This window comes from Fringilla coelebs (genome assembly GCF_963513975.1).
Source record: "Fringilla coelebs genome assembly, chromosome: 2".
NCBI classification, from domain to species: Eukaryota; Metazoa; Chordata; class Aves; order Passeriformes; family Fringillidae; genus Fringilla; species Fringilla coelebs.
This window is the reverse complement of record NC_140029.1, coordinates 69,229,988-69,251,147: the sequence shown is the minus strand read 5'-3', so window position 1 is coordinate 69,251,147 and position 21,160 is coordinate 69,229,988. Positions and strand designations below refer to the sequence as shown.

At 40.8% G+C, this 21,160-nt stretch overlaps 1 protein-coding gene across 3 annotated transcripts in view; it reads left to right on the top strand.

Annotated features, from left to right (window-relative positions):
- Nucleotides 1–10,198: 10,198 nt before the first annotated feature.
- FRY (FRY microtubule binding protein) overlaps nt 10,199–21,160 on the top strand; it is a 224,677-nt gene continuing 213,715 nt past the window's right edge. For 2 of the 3 annotated variants that reach the window (XM_084200873.1, XM_084200871.1), the window contains exon 1: nt 10,401–10,466. The gene's annotated coding sequence lies outside the window, so the exon portion shown is untranslated. Of the gene's footprint in view, nt 10,290–10,400; nt 10,467–21,160 lie in introns of those variants that run through there. The other variant, XM_084200872.1, reaches the window with a different exon arrangement.

The following is a 21,160-nucleotide window of genomic DNA, read 5'->3' as shown; positions in this document are numbered from 1 at the left end:
TTTCACTGGGCTCCAATTTTGACAAGCCGTGGTCTATGTCCCTGTACTTGATGGCATCCCATGCCTTTGAATGGCTTTCACTTAAACAACGATTTTTTAAAATTTTTTTTTTTTTCACTCTCCATGGCATGTCTCTCATATCTTCACCTGAATGTTGTGTCTTCCTCCTTGACATTTTTCCTGATTTTGCAGCATCTGTGATCTCCGCTTTGCATGTTTTGGTCCTTTGTGCTGCACCTCATTTCCTCCCAGAGCATTTTCTGGTACTCACTAAATGTCCATATTTGGGGATTTTGGGGGTTTTTTTCGGTTGCATTTCATTTGATCCTATCTCCTTTGCAGAGTGTTTGTGAGCCTTTCTTTTGAGGTTCGCAAGATTCCGTTTCCCTTCCCGAAAGGAAATGAAATTTCCTTTCGGGAAGGGAAACGGAATCTTGCGATTTCAATGGAGACCAATTCAGGAATCTTTGGTCCATGTCCCTGCACCTGATGGCATCCCATGCCTTTTGATGGCTTTCACTTTGGCCACCAATTTTTTTATTTTTTCTGATGTTTTTTCACTATCCCTGCCATGTCTCTCATATCTTCCCCTGAAAGTTCTGTCTTCTTCCATGTTTTTTTCTCCTGATTTTGCAGCTTCAATGAGCTTCCTTTTGGCATCTTTTGGCCCTTTGCACTGCACGGCATGTCATCCTGGTCCTTTTGCTCCTAGTCAGAAAACTTAACAATTTTCTCTTTTTTTTTTTGAATTGCATTTCCTTGCATGATTGCTCCATTCCAGAGCAGTTGTTAGTCCTTCTTTTTTGTTTCCAGGCTTTCACTGGCCTCCAATTTTGACAAGCCGTGGTCTATGTCCCTCTACTTGATGGCATCCCATGCCTTTGAATGGCTTTCACTTAAACAACGATTTTTTTAAATTTTTTTTTTTTTTCACTCTCCACAGCATGTCTCTCATGTCTTCACCTGAAAGTTGTGTCTTCCTCCTTGACATTTTTCCTCATTTTGCGGCATCTGTGATCTCAGCTTTGCATGTTTTGGTCCTTTGTGCTGCACCTCATTTCCTCCCAGAGCATTTTCTGGTACTCACTAAATGTCCATATTTGGGGATTTTGGGGGTTTTTTTCGGTTGCACTTCATTTGATCCTATCTCCTTTGCAGAGTGTTTGTGAGCCTTTCTTTTGAGGTTCGCAAGATTCCGTTTCCCTTCCCGAAAGGAAATTTCATTTCCTTTCGGGAAGGGAAACGGAATCTTGCGATTTCAATGGAGACCAATTCAGGAATCTTTGGTCCATGTCCCGGCACCTGATGGCATCCCATGCCTTTTGATGGCTTTCACTTTGGCCACCAATTTTTTCACTTTTTCTGAGGTTTTTTCACTATCCCAGCCATGTCTGTCACATCTTCCCCTGAAAGTTGTGTCTTCTTCCAGGTTTTTTTCTCCTGATTTTTAAGCTTCAGTGAGCTTAGTTTCGGTATCTTTTGGCCCTTTGCACTGCACGGCATGTCATCCTGGTCCTTTTGCTCCTAGTCACAAAATTTACCAATTTTCTCTTTTTTTTTTTGAATTGCATTTCCTTGCATGATTGCTCCATTCCAGAGCAGTTGTTAGTCCTTCTTTTTTGTTTCCAGGCTTTCACTGGCCTCCAATTTTGACAAGCCGTGGTCTATGTCCCTCTACTTGATGGCATCCCATGCCTTTGAATGGCTTTCACTTAAACAACGTTTTTTTTTTTTTCACTCTCCATGGCATGTCAATTTCTTTTCGGGAAGGGAAACGGAATCTTGCAAACCTCAAAAGAAAGCCTCACAAACACGCTGCAAAGGAGATAGGATCAAATGAAGTGCAACCGAAAAAAACCCCCAAAATCCCCAAATTGGGACATTTAGTGAGTACCAGAAAATGCTCTGGGAGGAAATGAGGTGCAGCACAAAGGACCAAAACATGGAAAGCTGAGATCACAGATGCTGCAAAATCAGAAAAAATGTCAAGGAGGAAGACACAACTTTCAGGGGGACACATGAGAGATATGCCATGGAGAGTGAAAAAAAAAAATCGTTGTTTAATATAAAGCCATTCAAAGGCATGGGATGCCATCAAGTACAGGGACATAGACCACGGCTTGTCAAAATTGGAGGCTAGTGAAAGCCTGGAAACAAAAAAGAAGGACTAACAACTGCTCTGGAATGGAGCAATCATGCAAGGAAATGCAATTCAAAAAAAAAAGAGAAAATTGTTAAATTTTGTGACTAGGAGCAAAAGGACCAGGATGACATGCCGTGCAGTGCAAAGGGCCAAAAGATGCCAAAAGGAAGCTCACTGAAGCTGCAAAATCAGGAGAAAAAAACATGGAAGAAGACACAACTTTCAGAGGAAGATATGACAGACATGGCAGGGATAGTGAAAAAACATCAGAAAAAATGAAAAAATTGGTGGCCAAAGTGAAAGCCATTCAAAGGCATGGGATGCCATCATGTGCCGGGACATGGACCAAAGATTCCTGAATTGGTCTCCATTGAAATCGCAAGATTCCGTTTCCCTTCCCGAAAGGAAATTTCATTTCCGTTCGGGATGGGAAACTGAATCTTGCTGGGCAATCCTTGATGATATAGTTCCCCAGATGTATAGGATGGAGTAGGAGCTCCTATACTATGACATCCAAAAGTGACACTGACCTGAAACTGTGTCTTGTGATGGCCTAAGTGTTTTAACTGAAAAATTTCTCACATTTTTGCTAACATTTCCGCTCTATGAATCAGTTCTGCACTGTGGATAAGAAAGCAGACAAATAAAGAAACCTTCTTCCATTGCTGACTATGGTAAAAGTGGCCCTCAGCTCTCTAAAATCAGCTCCACTGAGCATGAGAGAATTGTTGTCCTACTACAGAGATATCCAAAAAGTGCTGAGATCATACACTGAATGGTTCTCCAGTGTTTCACACCTAGAAAGTCTGCGTCCTTCTTTGGGGGTATGAAACTCCTCCGCTCTGATTTCCTGGGATCTTTTAGTACCACTTTTTAAAATCAGTTTTGGGTACACAGATAAGATGGTAAACAACATGGTGCTAAAAATAACTTTAAAAGCATGTAGAATATAAGAGATACATTTAATATGAAAATACTAAGAAATAATTTCATCCTTCCTACACATTACTCTTCATCTGTAGATCAGAAAGCCGTTACTAATGACTTTTTTAACACAAAACTTTTTTTTAAATTCAAGCATTCATTTCGTTTATGACAATTAAAATGTGTTTCAAACAAGATCCTTCGAAAAAAGATCTGTTTGAATGCAAATATATATTAGAGTATATATATATATTTATCAGTGTTCATAATTTTATTCTCTAATGAAGACACAGGTACCAGGACCTTCCAAGAGGCAATTTTTATCTATGCACACTTACTTTTAGGTTTGTATTTTCTGTCAATAGCCCTAAAAACGATGACACCTATAACCAAGATTGCATTGCATAAGAAAAGAGAGCCTCTGACAATAGGCAGTTTTAATTTAGGATGTGACACACTAAGCACTTACATGAAATAAGCACAAGCAATAGAGAGCAAGGGGATTATTACAGCCCTGTGCAACATATGGCAACTTCAGGTATAGAATTAATGCTATCAGAAAGACAGCCTGGAAACTTCTGCTGCACATCTGGGAGTGAAGAAGAAGTGGGAATTTCTGATGATTTCTAAAGAAGCATATGCAGTCCCTCCCATCTTTATCTGTTCGCAAAAGTTAAAACAGTGCTTGTTGATTTTTACTGCTTCATCCTTGCAGTTACAATCAGCAGTTCACACTTAGTAAAAATGAGATTCACTGTTTCCTGTTTGATACTGAAAGGTGCTGTATAAGGAGGTAAATCCTTTTTACCAGAGGGATGTAGAGAAACAGGAGGCAGGAGGACATAGCAGGTTGTAGAATTGATTTTCACCCAGATAAATGAGAAACAAAAGCTACAAGAGCTGCTTAAGCTGACTGTATTAGACCTTCACCACCCTTCCAGCCCAGAGGACTCCCAAGTGCAAAGCAAAATCTGGTGATCTGGTGCTCTGTGCTACAGCTCACCATGAGCGAAGTGTGCGAAGAAGGCTGAAAAGACCGAGGCTGTGTAAGCACACATGCCCTTGATAAATGCAACCAACACATTTCAAAGCCATCAGAGACTAAGGCTGAAGCCTTTGCAACTTCCACCTGTTTGTCCACCTGATTTACTGGGACAAGTTTTGCCCTCAGGTGAAATGCCTCTCCTGCTTGTTGCTTCACTATTTAGCCTATGGGTAAAACAGGTTCATAATTCATAATAAATTTGAAAAAAAAAGCAAGCCAATGGACAGCTGCCTAAGTCACCTGAATTCTAAGCACGGACATGAAAGCAAGGTCTAATTATATCCTATTTCCTTTCTAGAGTTTCTGGAAATGTGATGATTTCCATCAGCAAAAGGAACTAGTTTTACATAAGCAGCACACACATACATACTTTTCAATCACTCTACCTCAAGTAGCTTCATCATGTCACCTCAGTCCTGTATTTTATATTAAGATCTTTAATTCATTAAGGTCTCACCTCCCATTTTGGAGAAGCTTTGTTTCCACTGATGTAACAGCTATGAAAAACAAGCGCTATATCCTGTGAAATCAAAGTGAGAAAGGCCTCTTACTGGGCTATTTGATACTATGCAATAATATCCATCCAGACCACACGCTACTGAGACAGCAGAACATTTGATTTGAGATATAATAACAGTCAGAGCCAGTATTTGTTTCTGGAATTTCAAAGAGCCCATGTGTTAACACACAGTAGGCTTATTATCACTTTTGACAGTCTCCAGGTGAGCATGAGAAGTCTTGCTTCTAAAATTAGAAGTCTCCAGAGTCTTACCAAGTGAAAACACACTGGATTTGTGGGCCATTATTTTGGTCATGCTGCTACACACAAATCCAGCCAAGCAGATTGAAGTTCAGTTCCCCTATGTCTTATTCAAGGCACAGCTATGTCATTCACCAGTGCAGATCAGGGAAGCAGCATGCAGATGAAGCTGCTACAGTGCATATTTAGGGAGTAACATCTTCTGTGTGCTTTGTCAAACATTCTAGCACGGGGAAAATAATTTCTGTGCTTGGTCTTGTATTGTAATTCCTGTTAAACAACTATAAATGCTTCATTAATGTTTATTTCCCAATCACCTGTGACCCTATTCAAAATTGCTCTAAATCAAGTCACGCTATTAGAAAAGTCACTTGTGCAAAGTGTTTTTGCATCCCTCTTTGCACTGGTAAAAAATGACAGAGAGGCAAGCAGCCACTGAAAACTGCACTGAATGCTTGAGTTCTTTAGAGGGGACAAGCAATTACAGTCTTATTTATTCAAACTTTGGCAACCAATTTCTACCTTTTGGTTCTCCTGCCAGAAAAATCTGTACAATTAGATTCAAGTGCACAGCAAACAGTTTGAGGAAGACATCTGAACAGTGCGTAAGCATCTGAAGGATGGTGAACATGAGTACATCAAGATGGTGCCTCACTCCATGAAGAGATGAAAGCTGTTTTCAAGATGCATTTCCTCCATTATTCCCCAAGGATGAATCTGTATCTGGCATGTTTTGAACTGGTGTTTTGCAGTCATCTGACTCCCCTCGTCACTTCTGACAGATGCCAAAGTAGCTCCGCCATCACCTCCCATTCAGTCTACCCACCTCAGCCACAGAAAGTGGCAGAGGTCAGTTCACACATCTCACAAGTCAGAAGCTGCCAGAGTCCTGCCTGAAATCTCATTGCTGGAATAAGACTCTCTTGGACAAAAGACTCTGCTAAAAAATGCAAACTTTTAAAAGGTAAGATCCATTTCAGACACTGGAAACAACTGAGACTATTTAAGAATGGAATTTCTATGCATTCCCAAGATCCTGCCCTTCAGTGAATGGAAACAGGATTTTCTTGGATCAAAATTAAAAGAAATGGATGAACTCTGATTAGTACAAAATGATGTAATTGTGGATAGTCACAATTTACTTAAAAATAGTTTTCAATATCAGGAGAAAAAGGAAGTGTCAGCTCTTAGCACTAACAACTTCCTCTTTTATCTCTGCTAATGTGGCATGTGTTATCTTAGGAAAAGGAATTTGAAAAATCACATGTATAACAGAACTAGTCACAACTGAGCAAACAGTTGATCTTTGAGTGTTACCAAAGTGTAAGCAAATGTAATGCAGCAGCTGAAGAACACTCAATCTCGGTACATTTTGAAAAAGCAGGCAAGAGTCAAGCAGAAAGGTGCATGATGCCCTGTCTCACCATCATACTAAATCATTTGAATATGTTAATTTGAAATTTTGTGAAAGTTTCCCTTGTCCTTCATTGTTGATAGGCCGTTAATTGAAGAAATGAGACAAAGCGGAAAAGTTGGGTAAATAAAGCTGGGTTAGCTGCTCTGAGAGTTGCCTTCTCTTCCAAAATACAGTGTGATAATATTCTGCTCATGAGAGTGTCAAAATGCCCAAACTAGGAAAACTATTTGTTATTAATATAATCAAACAATAAATTACCATTTGCAACTCCAAATGATTTTTCCAGACATTCATTTCAAGCATGTTTTCTTGTTTCCTTGGAAACTGAGAAATGAAGAAACCAAATTAATCCAAACTGCTCTTTCGTATCATTCTCCATCAGTGAGAGAAAATTCCTTCCCATTAAAAGTTGTGCTATAAAATTTCTGTTATGTGTAGCTTCCAAATATTTGTTAAGACATCAAAATAGGCATCTTTGAGGCCAAATGATGTGCAGGTCAAATTTGTAAAAATCCACCTTCCTACTCTAAAATATACTGAGTTTTAGAGAGCTTCCACACAAATCACATGATCTTTACAAGTGTGCAGGCCAGTTCATTAAATGACAGACCCAGACCAGGTCTCAACCCTGAAGCCAGCATGAATGCACATCTTGTGAGTAATCACTTCAGGCTGGAAATTCAGCTTTCAGCATCCTCGTAGGAACAGAGGTATTCTAATTTGCTTGCAAGGGTCTTAAGTACTGTTATTTACTATTATGAAGAACTGCCACTGTTATTAGACCAGTCATAGAAAATAAGGCCCAAAGAGTTCAGATACACTCCATTTCCTTCCTCTTCCACGCAGTGACTTTTCTTGCACAAATTCTAGCTCAATATTTCCTCCACATCAGCCTGTCTCCTCTATAATGTCCTTCAATTTTCCACTTCATACCCTGGTTCCCACCTTCAGCAACCCAATACTTTTTCCCAGTACACCCCTCATAATATCTGCACCACCATCTTCCTTCCTGGTTTTCATGGGGGTGGGGGGTACTCAAGTGACACAAAATTAATGCTGGCCCTTTCCATTCACTGTCAAACACATCACAACCTGACTATTTCCTATTTTTGTCTGCTTCTAGTATTTGTCAAATACAGGACACAGAGATGTAGGATACCATGGGTTCTGCTTTTTAATAAAGTGAAGTATTTCGAAGCGTAACAGATAAATACAGCATTATGCTGTCATAGCTCCCTCCTTCTACACCCAAAAGGACAGATGGGATAGAATTGTCTTCTACAGGATGTCACTGGTTCTCAAAACTGTTTTCTACAAACATGAGAAAATCAGATTTTCCCTAACCCATGGCCTTAAGAGATCTCCTAATTAAATGTAATTACAAAATCTAGCTGACCTGAAGACAAAGGGGCTCATCCAGTCATTCTAAATCACAATTATCGCTCTGATCCTCTTTTTCCCTTGAATGTTAGAAATTTTGTCCCAGCATTCACAATCACCATCAATCCCATAGTGGCTCAGCTATATTGTTAGTGTACTCTAGGGAATCGGCCAAGATTTAATTTATTGACCTCTAGGAGATGAAAATTGTGTAACCTTTAAATTAGGTTACTGTATAACCTTTAAAGTCTTGTTTCCCAGTGGCTTTTGAAAGTTGTGTGTAGAGATTTAATTTGGCTTCTCATTACACCCTGACTAAATTCCAAGACGTTTTCTGAGAGCTTAGTCTCAACCTATAAGATGACACAGCCTGAAAAGACATTATAGGTGCACAAGGTAATTACAGTGTTTTTGCTGTATCTCCTCAGAGTACCCTTCCTTTTCTAATGAATTGTTATAAAAGTCAAAATCCAAAATGAAGATTCTGATTTTTCCTATAACATAATCCCCCAGACAGAGGTCTGGGTAGATGAGATGCCTCCAGACGAAGACAAACAAGTGACATCATGTGCAGAGTAAAGGAATACAATGAGGAACATGGTAAAGCTGGCTAATTGGGAAAAGGGAATGGAAAACGTGAACCCACAGTAAGGGGGTCAGTACTGGTTCCCAGGTATAAATATTTAAATGCAGTTTTCCTACAGAACACCAAAGATGAGATTTTAGGGAAGGCTGAAGCAGTGAGGTGTAGAAAACACTGTCTGTTGCCTCCTCACTCTGAAAGCTCTGACATCAGAACATTTAAGAGGCTGCTCTGCAGAATGCCGAGAGCACTAAAAGGCAGGCAGAGGTCTGTTACCCCACTCTCCCCTAATGGCTCTGTGCTGCCTGGCAGTAATGCACAGCACAGATGGTGTATGGATGATACAGAGACAACACCTAATCTTTCACCAGCGTGTGACACCCTGCTGGAAAAATCTTTGTTGGATCAAAAATTACCATTTGTAATTACTGAGAATCACAGTAATTTAGCTCCCACAGAGGTGTCTAACTGTAATATAAATATGCTTTGCTATAAATGACAAACTAACATGAGTCATATGTGGTCCAGTTTTCACCTGGAATCAACCCTAAGTAATGTGAGGCTTATGTGGCTATTTCATTATTCCATCCTTTTGTCTGTCATTGCATGCCCCTCACAGAAGCCTCTGCCAGTTTGACAAGTCAAGCGGAGATTTGGATACAAATCTCAAAGACATTACATATTCTGAAATTTCATGAGAATTCAAGGAGTAGAAGAGACACCCCAATTAGCCTCTTGACTAATGTCACCACTAATTTCACAGTTTTACTTGAGTGTCTTACGAATTTGGAAAGAGTAATGACACATCTCTTGACTGGTGGCTCTGCACATGGATGTCAGCCGGGCATACAGGCAGGAGGAAAAAAACTGCAGGTGACTTTGCCAAGAGGGAGAGATCCAGAGGACTCAGAGGAAATAAACAGGGAGAAGGAACATCCCTCCCTAGGCAACCAGGCCTCATCAGCTATGCTGCTTAAGCAACAGTGTGTTCCTTGTAGGAAAAAGACACCAAATTGCTTTTACAAGCCCATCTGCCTAAAGCTGAGTAGAACTTTATATAGATCTTAGTATTAAGAGCTGACAAAGTTTGTATTTCCCATGCACACACATTCACCTTTATAACAACCTTCTCATACCTGTCTGTGTTCCTACCTCTATTCCTCGGTATTATTACAAATGATCTAAAGCAACATGAATGGGTTTAAGTCTTTCCTGGCTGACTCCTTTCACACGTACTGTTACCTTTTAAGTCACCCGAGACCGCTGACTTAAAACCCCATCCTCCACCAGCCCTTCGGTGAGCAGATAATGGAGCGCTGTTCTCCTCGGGATGCCTCAGCAGCGGCACCGCGTTCCTGCTCCTCCCGATCAGAGCGCAGAGCACTCACGGCAGCTTCTCTGCTTTTTTGGACTTCACTTAACCCTCTCCGCCTTATTTTAGACCCGCACCCCATCCAGGACTTCAGATTAAGACCTCCTTGCAGTCAGGTACTACTAACACTGCTGTTTCCCTGGAAGTCCCCATTTTACACCCTCTTTTCTATTTCGCACGCCGAGCATCTCTCCTCACTAGCGGGGTTATCCGACCCAGCACACTTGCTGCGGAGAGCGGCGCTGGCATCGTGTGACACAGAGGGAACGCGCCCGGCCTGCAGCCGCTCCCGGCGCTGCCAGCCGGGCTCCGCAGCCCCACCGCCGGGCTCCTGCCACCTCCTCCCGAGAGTGCGGCGAGATCCCGGCCGGCTCTCCCGGGAAAGCTGCCTAGCTTTCCTGCCGCGACGCCCAGGTCGCTCCGTGTCTCCCCGAGGGGCAAAAGGCGGCCGCGCCTGCCATGCCCGGCACGGCACAGCCCGGCACGGCACGGCACGGCACAGGCCGGCCCACCGCCCCCCTCGCCTCTCGGGGCGTCCCGGCGGGGAGGAGCCCAGGGAGCTCCGGGCGGGGCGGCGCGATCTCGCCGCTGGCTGGGACTGCCCGGAGCCGCCTCCGCTGTCCCCATCTTCCCCCGCTCCCCCGCGGCGGCGGCGGCGGGACCAGGTGAGGGCGGGGCGGTGCCCGGCTCCGCTGGGGGAGGGCCCGGGCGGTGGCGGCGGCTCCCGGTGACGAAGGAGGGGCCGGGCGGGGGGAGCTCGGGCGGAGGGAGGCCGGGCTCAACTTGACAGGAGGGAGGGAGCGAGGGCAGGAGGCGCTGGTGGCTGCGCTCGCCGGGCGCGGGTGAGTGAGCGGGCGGCGGCGCGGGGAGGGCAGCGGGCGGCGGAGCGCAGCGCGGCGGGCGCGTCCCGGCGGATGGCGGGCGGCCGGAGCGGGGAGGCGGCGCTCGGCCGCGCCCGGCGGACGGGGAGAGAGGCGGGGACACCGGGCGGTCCCCGGCTCCGCTCCGGGGGCTCGCGGCGGCGGCGGCGGCGTCTCTTCCTTCGCGGCGGCCCGGAGGAAAGTTTCGGGGATGCCGGTGAGGTGGGGGCTCTCCCTTCCCCTCCGCCGCCAGCGCTTCTCCTCCTGCTCCTCGGAGCTCTGTCGCCAGCCGGCGGATGCCCGCCTTGATGCCGCCGTCGCTTAGCGCCCGATCGCAGACAAAGCCGCCTACCCACCTGCAGCTCCGGCCCCCTCCCCGCCCGAGGCGGCCCCGGGGACCGCGGGCCGGGCAGGCTGCCCTGCCGGGGACGGGCGTGGGGAGCGACACTGGCCCGCTGAGCGCCAGCAAACTTATTTTTAGATGTGCTTCCCATCACAATGCGTCTTAAAAATAGCATGGTTCTTATTTAAGGAGTGGGAAATAAACTGGTTCTGGAGGCCTCGTGGTGGGATTGTTTTTTGGTTTTTTTTTTTTTTTTTCCTTAAGCCTTTTCTTCTTTAGAGAGAGAGAAAAAAAAAATGTTTCAGTGGTATAGGCAACTGTGGGCCGGTTAATATCCACAGGTGCACCCGGGATGCTTTTACTACGTCCTCATTAAGGTCACCCCTGAAGCATGTGAACAATGGTACTCATGGCGTTGTCCTCTGCAGTGTGACTTCGGTGTGAGAAGCGAGGTCTGATGTACGCGCACACCTGATTCATGCAATGATTCCTGTAGGGTCACTAGAGTTTTTTTTATCTGTCGTTTCCTTCATTTTCTGTCCTGTCACTCTTCTCCAAACACCTGCAGCTTGTGGGTGATGCAGGCTGATGGAGTGATAACAGCCTGCAAGGATCAGAGCTGTTTATTACTTTGTAAATGAATCGTTTGCTTTTGTTTTAGCTACTGTATCTCGGCAGACTCCGGTGATGGAACTACGACAAAATAAATGGGTCTTATTGCACCAAATGTGTAATATTACATCATTTCTGTCAATTACCTCATCATGATTGCTCGCAAAATTTCTGATTTTTATTTTTAAGCCACTGCAAATAATTGGGAGACTTGTGTAAAATGAAGCCTATATGAAAATGGAAAAGTACACCTCCAATAGGGAAAGGAGCTTTAGGAAAAAAAACCCACTGATTTGTAGAGTATTTTAAATTGCAAAGCACCTCTGGTTGTCACCTAGTTCTGTATCCACACCCAAAGCAAGTCCAGTTGGGTAATGTTGCTCAGACTTTGTCCATGTGAGTTTTGAGCATTTCCACGAATGGAGGTTATGCAGTCTCTGTGATTATGGTGGTGCCAGTGTTTGACCATCTTTGTGGTGATTTTTTTTTTCCTAATCTATTGGCACTTTCCTCTGCTGCAATTTGTTTGTGTTTCTTATGCTGCCATTGTGCACCTCATATCCATCCAGGAGTAATCACCCATGTACATCTCATGTACTTCTGTTGTTTTAGACACTAGAAGAAGCCATGCTAGTGTTTCGAACCAAAGAACTGATTGTTTAGTGACATCATTTTAAGTATAGTAGCTAGATTTTATTCTTATACATTGGAAAATTATGAATCCCAAACATTTGCTTAACACTTCTTATTTATTTGAATGTGGTTAATAGCAGATCAGCATGTTAATTTGAAATGCATGAACTCGTGGTGAAGACTATTTGTTGGTGCTTTCCTTAAGTAAATGTCTCAAATAATGTGCCCTGGCCTTGTGTTCCTAAACCTGATATTGAGATTGCTTGTTCCCAACTTTTGCTAGAATACTTTCACCATCAACAGTGTCATATGTAATCTCCTAGAATGACAGAGAGTCTACTCATTTTAATAGAAGGAAAGCTTTTTGGCTTCAGTCTTGAAATAGATTTTCCTTGGGAAGGGATGTGCTACGAACAATACAGTATAACCTGTTATTACTGAGAAGTTGCCTTTGTACTATATAGGCGTTGTTTAATGCTCTGGTGTTGGTTGATATTTATGATGCTGTTGATGGAGTAAACTATGTGGGCACTTTTCTTTTTCTTTTTTTTTTTTTTTTTTTTTGTCCAACAGGAAAATTAAAAAAAGCTTCTGTGCTATGCAGAATAAAAATCTGCATGTTCTCCACCATGGCATAAGGCTGTCAAAATTACTTGTTTCTTAATTTGCGTAAATTCTTGGATGTTGCTGATAATACCTCAAAAGCAGGGGAATGTATTTGTAATGTGATTTATATCTGGACGTATCTGGGTAGAATTTCAAAACATTAGTATGGTGCTGTTAATAGCAAATGGTTCTGAGTAACTCATGCTTTCCATTAGAGCCGTATCAAATAATTTATTAGAAGGCGTTTGAATGACTGGCTGCACTGAATTTGAGGATATTTAGAATCATTTGATAAATAATTTAACTTATGTTTCCAGATAGCAGCTGCCTTTTTATAATGATGGGAACACCTGACAGGCCCATTCATTGACTGGTACTAATTGTAGTGAGCTTCCACTCAGGAAGAAATCAAATCTATGGGTCAGGTTTTTGGTGGTGTTGTTCTATATTACTTAGTCACGTTATGACGGTGTGAGATTTAGATGCTCTTGACATTTATAAATCTCTTCTGCAAGCTTACTAAACTCTAGATTATGTGTTCAATATTTTAAATTTTACCATTTAAAATTTATTTTAGGTCTTTAAAATGCTTTTTTTCTATTTCAAATGTGGACTGCATGGTCTGTTTATGCTTTTCCCAGTCTGTATAAATCTCCTGCTAGCATGTAATTATGGTAAAATAAATAAATAAATTACATATTACATTTCCACAAAATCAAACCTTTTCAGGAGTTTAAGGCTGTATTTTATTTGACAGTATTTGAGGGTGATTTGCATAGTTGGAAAAACAGTTTATCTTGGACTGTTAAGATCAAAGTCTTGGAAGAGGTGATCATCAGGGTAGCAGTGATTCATATAATAAATTTCAGTTTGAATTTGGTCAACAACATAAAACTGGGAATGCTCTTGTTAGACTCACAAATGGTTTGCTTATTGTAGTGCGGACAGAAAGGCTGTCAGTGGCTTCAACTTTATTGTTATAGGACAGAATTTCATAATGCAGCTCTCACACTTTCAGTTTTATGGCCTGGAGGACTGTATGTTGGAACGGCTGTGCTAAATTAAAACTGGGGTCTGTGACAATGACTAATAAAACATGCTTCAGAGGGAATTGTGAGAACAAATGGGAGGTAATTTGCATCCCCTGCTCAAGGTGAATATGATGCTTTGTAGTTTGGAATTGGCTTAAAATCTGAATAATGTTTAATAGCCTCTTCAGATGTTATTATGCATAATTATGATAATTTTGGACATACTTGTTGCTGATATAAGTAACCAGTCTAGATTTGTGGCTAATTTGGGGGGCAAGTATTTTATTCTGTTGTTCTATTTGCTTGCTTTTGCCAGACTGTTTCTAGACTCAGGCCAAATTAATTTAATGTTTTCCACCAGATTGAGTGATTTGGGATAACGTGACATTTGGGAAAAAGAGGTTCTTCTGCCCACAAAGTTTATAGTTTGAACTGTAGTGGTGACAACACTCATCTGGATGTGAAACCTGCCCAGTTGCAGATTACTTTTCTGTTTGTGTTAGAGCAAGGTCTGGAACAGAAGCTGTTTCTCAGAGAATCCCATTATCACCAGTTTGTAGGAAGGTCTGGGGCGTGTATCTTTCAACTTCTCTTGTGGAATTGACGTAGAGACCATGCCTGTACTTGCTAATTAGGTCTTTTATTTTGGACTTGGAAAACATGGTAAGTTTGCGTTCCAGCAGCTGTCCTAGTGAGTTTTCAGGTATTTAAAATATAAACAGCATGTACAAAAAAGCCTGAAATTACATTGATACATACTAACTTTATTCTCCTGAGCTCTGGGCTTCACTTAGAACTCGGGATAAAAAAGCATTGTTAGAGTACAGTCTGTTCTTCCTGAATATTGCTTAATTGCAGTATCATATCATCTTGAATGAAGGATGCTTATCATCTCTCATTTATTCAAAGCAATTGCTTCTGAGTACTGAAGCAATTGCTTCTGATTCTTGGCATTTATGGTTTCTGGTAAGAATAGGTTATGTGCTGTATGAGTATGTATTTATGAACTTGCCATCGTGTAGTGGAATGGCAGCAGTCAGTATTACTCAGTGAATACCTGTGAGTCTAAGTATAAATTTCATTTTGTTACTGATTAGAAATTTTTTATGACTTTTTTTAACTTTATAGATTTCTTATGAAGCTCCATGGAGGGTTTTGAAATGGTGAAATTCTGCAGTTCGAACCACAAGCTCCTGACAGGCTCCATACCATGTTTGAGGACTTACATGTTTGAACTTTGATTGCAATTGCAGAAAATGCTGTTCCAAATCAGTGTTCCTGCAGCTTCTGTGTGTGATGGGTGGCTTTACATTTCTCTTTTCCATAAAGAAATCCATTATTTGCATAGATGCACCCAGCTGGCCCTGAAAGGAGTGCTGTTGCTCCTGCTTAAGAGTTACCTTTCCTAAACTAGAAGTCAGTAGGCTGTGGTGTTAATCCCATGAATACTCCACCAGTTTAAGTTATTGGTCACTAACATTTGTACTCATGCATGATCCAAACCCGTTTTTCACAACATGCTTTGTGTTTGCAACACAACCACACATTCTGTTCTCATCGGTGCTGGCATCACTGCTGCACGCATGAGACTGCTATAGATGGCAGTGTCAGGCTGGGGAAACAGTGGGAGAATTTCTGGTGACTACAGGCTCAGGAGGTGAGAACTAAATTTAAAGCCTGGATTTCTGTCTGTAGTAATTGAAGTTCATTTCCCAAAATAGCACTGATAAAAATCATAGCTTTCATTGATTTTTCGTTGTATTATCCATGTCAACCAAGAAGTGATCTTAAATGCTTTAGGCAAATATCTAAAAGGAGGGTTAAAAATGTAGGAGGTGTTTACTGTCATACTTAAGACTCACTTCTTGGAAATTTATACTTCAGAAGAAAAGATTCTTATAAACCTCTTAACATATTTTTAAATGAACTGGAACAAGACGTGATATTACAAATAGTATTACTAAGGTCTATTAAATATTAGCCCATGCTTCATGCTTCATTTAATTAAAGTGCTTTGAAAGGAGTTTAAATACAAGTGTCAGTCGTCATCATAAATGAGTGATTGTTAGGATGTGGATTTATTTTATTCTTTTGCATCATAATACATGGTTTGTCTTGGAGCAGCAATTGCAGCCTTCATACCAGGCCATGACAGAGCATACAAATTTGGCACGGGATTCCAAACTGGAGCACCTTGCTGGAGTAAGATTGGAACTTCTCGGGCCACTCCACTTGTAAGGGAGTGGAAGACATTCAGAAGTGCTATAGGATATTGCTGTCTTCCAAGTTAAACAATAGATGTATTCTTATTTAGACAGAAATTAGTTTTCAAAGATAGGTTCTTTGGACAACAGATCCCCGAAAAAGAGTCTTTGTCTCACCTTGTGGAAGGTTTTATTTGGAAACAGAAAACCTCTATTAATTCACTGCAGGATAATTCACTGTGATCATTTTATGTGTACCTGACAAGCTGTATAAAAACAATGCAGTGAAATTTGGGGTTGGTTTTTTTAACTTGATGAAATCAGCTGCTACATCCTTAATATTTTGTTTCAGATGTCTTTACTAAAAATCTGATTCCATGCAAAAGCACAAATATTTTGAGCAGATGATATTGTTCTTCAGAAAAAGTACTGCATACTTTTGTACTTGGCATAAGGAAAATGCAAACTGGCGCTTTCAGAAAGCAAGCTAAATTTCTCCTATGGTAGAAACAGACTTACTTGTCAAGACTGACAAGTTTAGTGCTGCTGGGCAAGAGCATGACTTTAACCTCTGTGTGTGTGATGAAATACCCCAAATGATGCTGTAGTTAGTGTTGGCATTGAGGGTGAAATGACAGACAACAAGTAACATAATTGTTTGTAATTGTACCGTGGTATTGTACCTAGCCTATTCCTAAGTCAGTGATAAAGGCAATTTTAACAGACTTCACAGAATTCATCAGTCTCACTTTTTTTTTTCTTTTTCCTCACAGCATGATGAGATTTGAAATGAGTTAGAAGGAAAGCTGTTTGCTTAGCATTTGTTCAGAAATTATTTAATGGATCTGGTTGACCTATAGATGTACTGTCAACTTGGTTATTACTGAGTGAACATTTTCAGAATCTGAAAATTCTTCATCTTATATACAAGAAAAAGTTATATTAATTGCTTGTTAGGGATATTTGTAGCAATAGACGTTTTGAGAGAGGTATTGTTTTGGCTATTACTAGTTTCATTAGACAACCTTTATTAGCAGATTGAAAATGAAAATAACATAATTCATCTTTCATATTATATTGGCCTATTTCTTTTGTCTCCTGATTAAACATGATTGCCATTAAGAGCAAGTATGCCCTCCTGTGAAGTCTGGAGTTAGTAAAGCTCATTTTCTTATGAATTTGTATTTTATGGTTCCTGTGATGGTCATGATCAGTGTTTTTATTATGTTGAAGGCATAGTAAGGTTTCTGTCCATGTTGCCTCTGCTAATGTGTAATATGATGTGAATCTATACTCCAGCCTTCATCTCATTCAGGAAATCTATTGGAGCTGTTTGTCAGAAGCTGGTTCTTCACTTGGCCATCTGTTTCTGTAAAGCATGTAGCAATTTAACCACCTTACAGGTTGCTATCCTGTGAAAAGTCAGTAATATTTGTCAAGTGGTTCAAAACTACTGGGAGGGGAAGAGAGAGATGTTCGCAGACCTCGTGATCACATAAGCTTCTTAGCTTTAGCAAAGCAGACCTGAAATCTGTATTTTAATTATTCTGCAGCACTTGGGATTCTGATGCTCTCCTTAAAGAGATATGTCCCCAAAAAGAAAACTATTTTTGTATTAAAAGTTTAGAACAGGTGCTGAAAACAGATTGTATTTTTAGAAGTGTCCTATTGACACTAAGCATTATCGGAAATACTGACTTCTTTTTAATAACTGTCAGACCCCCATTTTTTCCCACTGTAAATTCTAAGATTTCATGGGTATTTTGTAAGCAGTAATAGCTACAATTCATTCAAGCAAGACATTTTGATGAGTGTTTATTTTACTTAATATCTTTTACTTGATACCCTTCAACTTAATATCCTGAATGTCTGTAAGAGTTTTACAAGGAGTGCAGAGTCACCTGTAGGATTGGGTCGCCTGTAAAAAAGAGCAGATTTAACATATACTGTAAATACAAGGCTCCTGCTAGAAATACTTGTGGAGTAACATATTCCAACACAATATTTATGTCAGTTGTTTTTGGTTTTTTTTAATGGTGTGTTATTTCAGTTCTGGTCTGTTGCAATGTCATTTAGCAATCCTGTTCTGGAAGTCATATTACAGAAGTCATCTTGAAATTAATCCATACCATGCTAATAGGAAGTTGTCCCATGACAAATTAAAATCAATATCTTGCTTCTTCAGCTGCAGAAAGAAGAATAGAAAACTGTTTTCAGTCAATAATGATCAATCACAGTTAAACCTTGCAGGACTCTGAAGTGTTCTGTTGGTATTGACATACTGTACATTCTCAGGAGCTGTCTTACTGTAAAAACAGGAGGTGAGAAGTAAAATCCTGAACAGGGAGATAAAATAAAAACAAAGATTGCAAAAATAAATGTCATTTTTAATTTAAGGAAACTTGATAGATTGATAGGAAGGCATTGGAAGGATGGGATTGGATGGAAATGGAATGAATAAAGAGCATAATAAAGCATCAAGGGGAAGAAATTACCATTTATGGGGAAAAAAAGAGGACCAGTAAAGCCTTTTGAAAATCATTGGTGTCCTAGTAAAAGTAGACCACATGCCTCTGAATATACTAATTTAAATACATTCTTCAAAAGTATCTGCAATATTCTTAGACTCATGTCAAGCTGACTTTTTGAGTGGCTTCTTAGATTTCATTGCATGATTTAGCTGTGACAATTAGTTAGCTGTGACTAATTTGCTAGCTATAAATCATCTAGGCCTGAATCTTCACTTCTCAAAGTTTGTCTCATAAAACAATAAAGTAAAATACTTTTTAAGTCTGGATAAGCAGTGTCAGAACCACATGAGAATTCTGTATTCCCTGTTTAGGAGCAACACTGAAGGCTTACACAATGAGGCCTTTCTGTTGCCACATAGGCTTAATAATGCTGCAGTGGTATTTTGTCCCCACTCTAAGCATGGCAAGTAAAACAACTATGGCCATTTACAGTAGTCTCATTAGGCAGGTGCAAGAGCAAAATAATATGAGTATTTTATTTTGCTCTTGCAGTTCCTAAAATGCTTACAAATGTCATCTTGGAAGGTAAAAATACACAATTTGTTTTCATTCTTTGTACACATAGTGTGTCTTTTTGGAAAACACTGCTGCCATGCTATCATAAAATAATGAGAGAACAGCTGCCTGTATACTTAGCCCTGAGTGTTGTCTTGGGTCAGAATGAATGTTTCTGAAAGAGGGAGAGAAGGTCACTTACCATCAAGGAAGCTATGATCCAACTGGAGCAGCTTCTGGGGTGTAGCAAGGAGGAGGAAGGAGGGAGCATATCAGAAGGTGCAGTGCTGCTGGAGTTTGGGAGATGGGGAGGAATGGGTCTGCCCCCAGCAGAAGTCAGACCTCGGCAGCTGCATCTGTCCCGCTGCGTCCGTGTGTCTGGACCTGGACACGTTGCTCAGCTGAGCTCAGCCTGGAGCAGTTTGTTGTACAAGGCATGAATGCAGATCCAAGGACAAACTGAGTGGTGAGCAGCTTAAAGAGTTGGTTTGGTGCTCAGGATGGCTTCTTGTACTGCCTTTTGTTCTATGGTAGAAGATTTTTAGGGTGCTAAAGCTGCATATAGGTTTGTGGAAGTTCCAAATTCTTAGTGGTGTTATTTAGAACAAGTTGTTCTAAATTATTTATGAGTCCTTAGAGGAAACTATGTGGATATTCTTTGCCCGAGGTAGTGGCTGAAGATTCTTGAACAGGAAATAAGGTCCAGAGGAAGGCATATTTCCCACAGGAGCATAGCTATGGGTTAGATTTGGTTCTGAGCTTTTTTTAATAGTGTCAACTGGAAACAAATCAGTTTGAATTCTTGTTGTGCCCAGTTGCATTGCTTAAGGTTCCTATTTTTGTATTTTAGTTAAATACAACTTCGGAGCCCAAAGCCTATGGTCTGGGTGGTTCTTTTCTTCTTACTTTCTCTGTTTCAGGGTGGATGGGGAAGGTGTTTTCATCTGAATTCTGCGCTGGGTTTCAGCTGCAAATGTTAATGCAGTTTACACAAATAAGAGGCCAAAAGGAACAGTCAAGAACATATTCTTATCTCTGACAGATTGCACAGTGTGCAAAGTTCTTTGTAAATAAAGGTATTTAATATGATGACATGATTAACTTTTGCCAGCTTTCCACTGAACTTTTTTAGTTAATTTGCAATTTAAATTCATAAGCGTATTTAAAGAGTGAGAGTGGGATTTTTAATACATTTATTATAAAAAATGGAAAAGACTAAAATTTGCTTAGTTCATACAGTCAAAGTTGTCAGTAGAGAGGAACAGCGTGGAAAGTGAATGTTGCTGTAGCTGACTATTTTTCATTGTCTTTAGAGTGATTCCATGCTATCCTTTTCCCATCACTACTTTCTTTCTTCTGCCTTGTAAGTATTGCTGTGGAGTCTTTCTTCTGTTAATTCTGGTCTAGTAGTTCACATGCTAATACCTAGCTTTGAGGTATATAGTAACAGGATCTACAGTCCCACCTTTCACAAATGAGTCTCCATTCTTGAAACAATCTGATCATGTTCCCCATCCCTTGGGAGGATCCACAATGCTGCATCTGGGACTCTAGAACAATTTGTGACTGATCAAAGTCACTGGTCCTCAGGCCAGTGAAACCACCTGACAAGGAACCCTGTTCAAATGTTGTCTGAGGCATTCTGTAATGTTATTACTCTTCTCCTCATTTCTACCACTATTGAAAAGTGAGAGAAAGGAGGAAACAGCCAAGTGGGTTGCCTGTTGTTTTCATAGATTTGCATGGATCACATAGGTGGTTTGTTGTTTCTTTTCCCCTTTGGGAGATGGGGAAGAATAGCTATATCCTTAATATGCCATGTAAGCCATATTTGAGTATTGCTGTGGCAGGCAGTTCTTTGTATACAGTTTATGTTATTATTACAGTAGTAGTTAGAGTAGGTTAAAACTGTAAATTAGTATTTTGTTCTCTTAATAAAAACTGTGTTTGAAAAAGAGTGCGAAAGGCAATAGTTAAACTGTTACCTATTGATTGAGTACTGTGATACTGTGCTGGGTGAAAAGTTAATATTGATATCCTTGAGGGTGGCAGGTTACTTTGCTTTGCAGAAATTATGGAAGATTCTGAAAAGTTTGTGAACGTTTGTTATGTGAATTTCAGTGTGGACATACATTAGGTTCTACTTTGTTGACAAAGGGAATAAAATAAAATGCATATACATCATTGGGACATCTGAGTAAATATCCCTGTGTTGATGGAT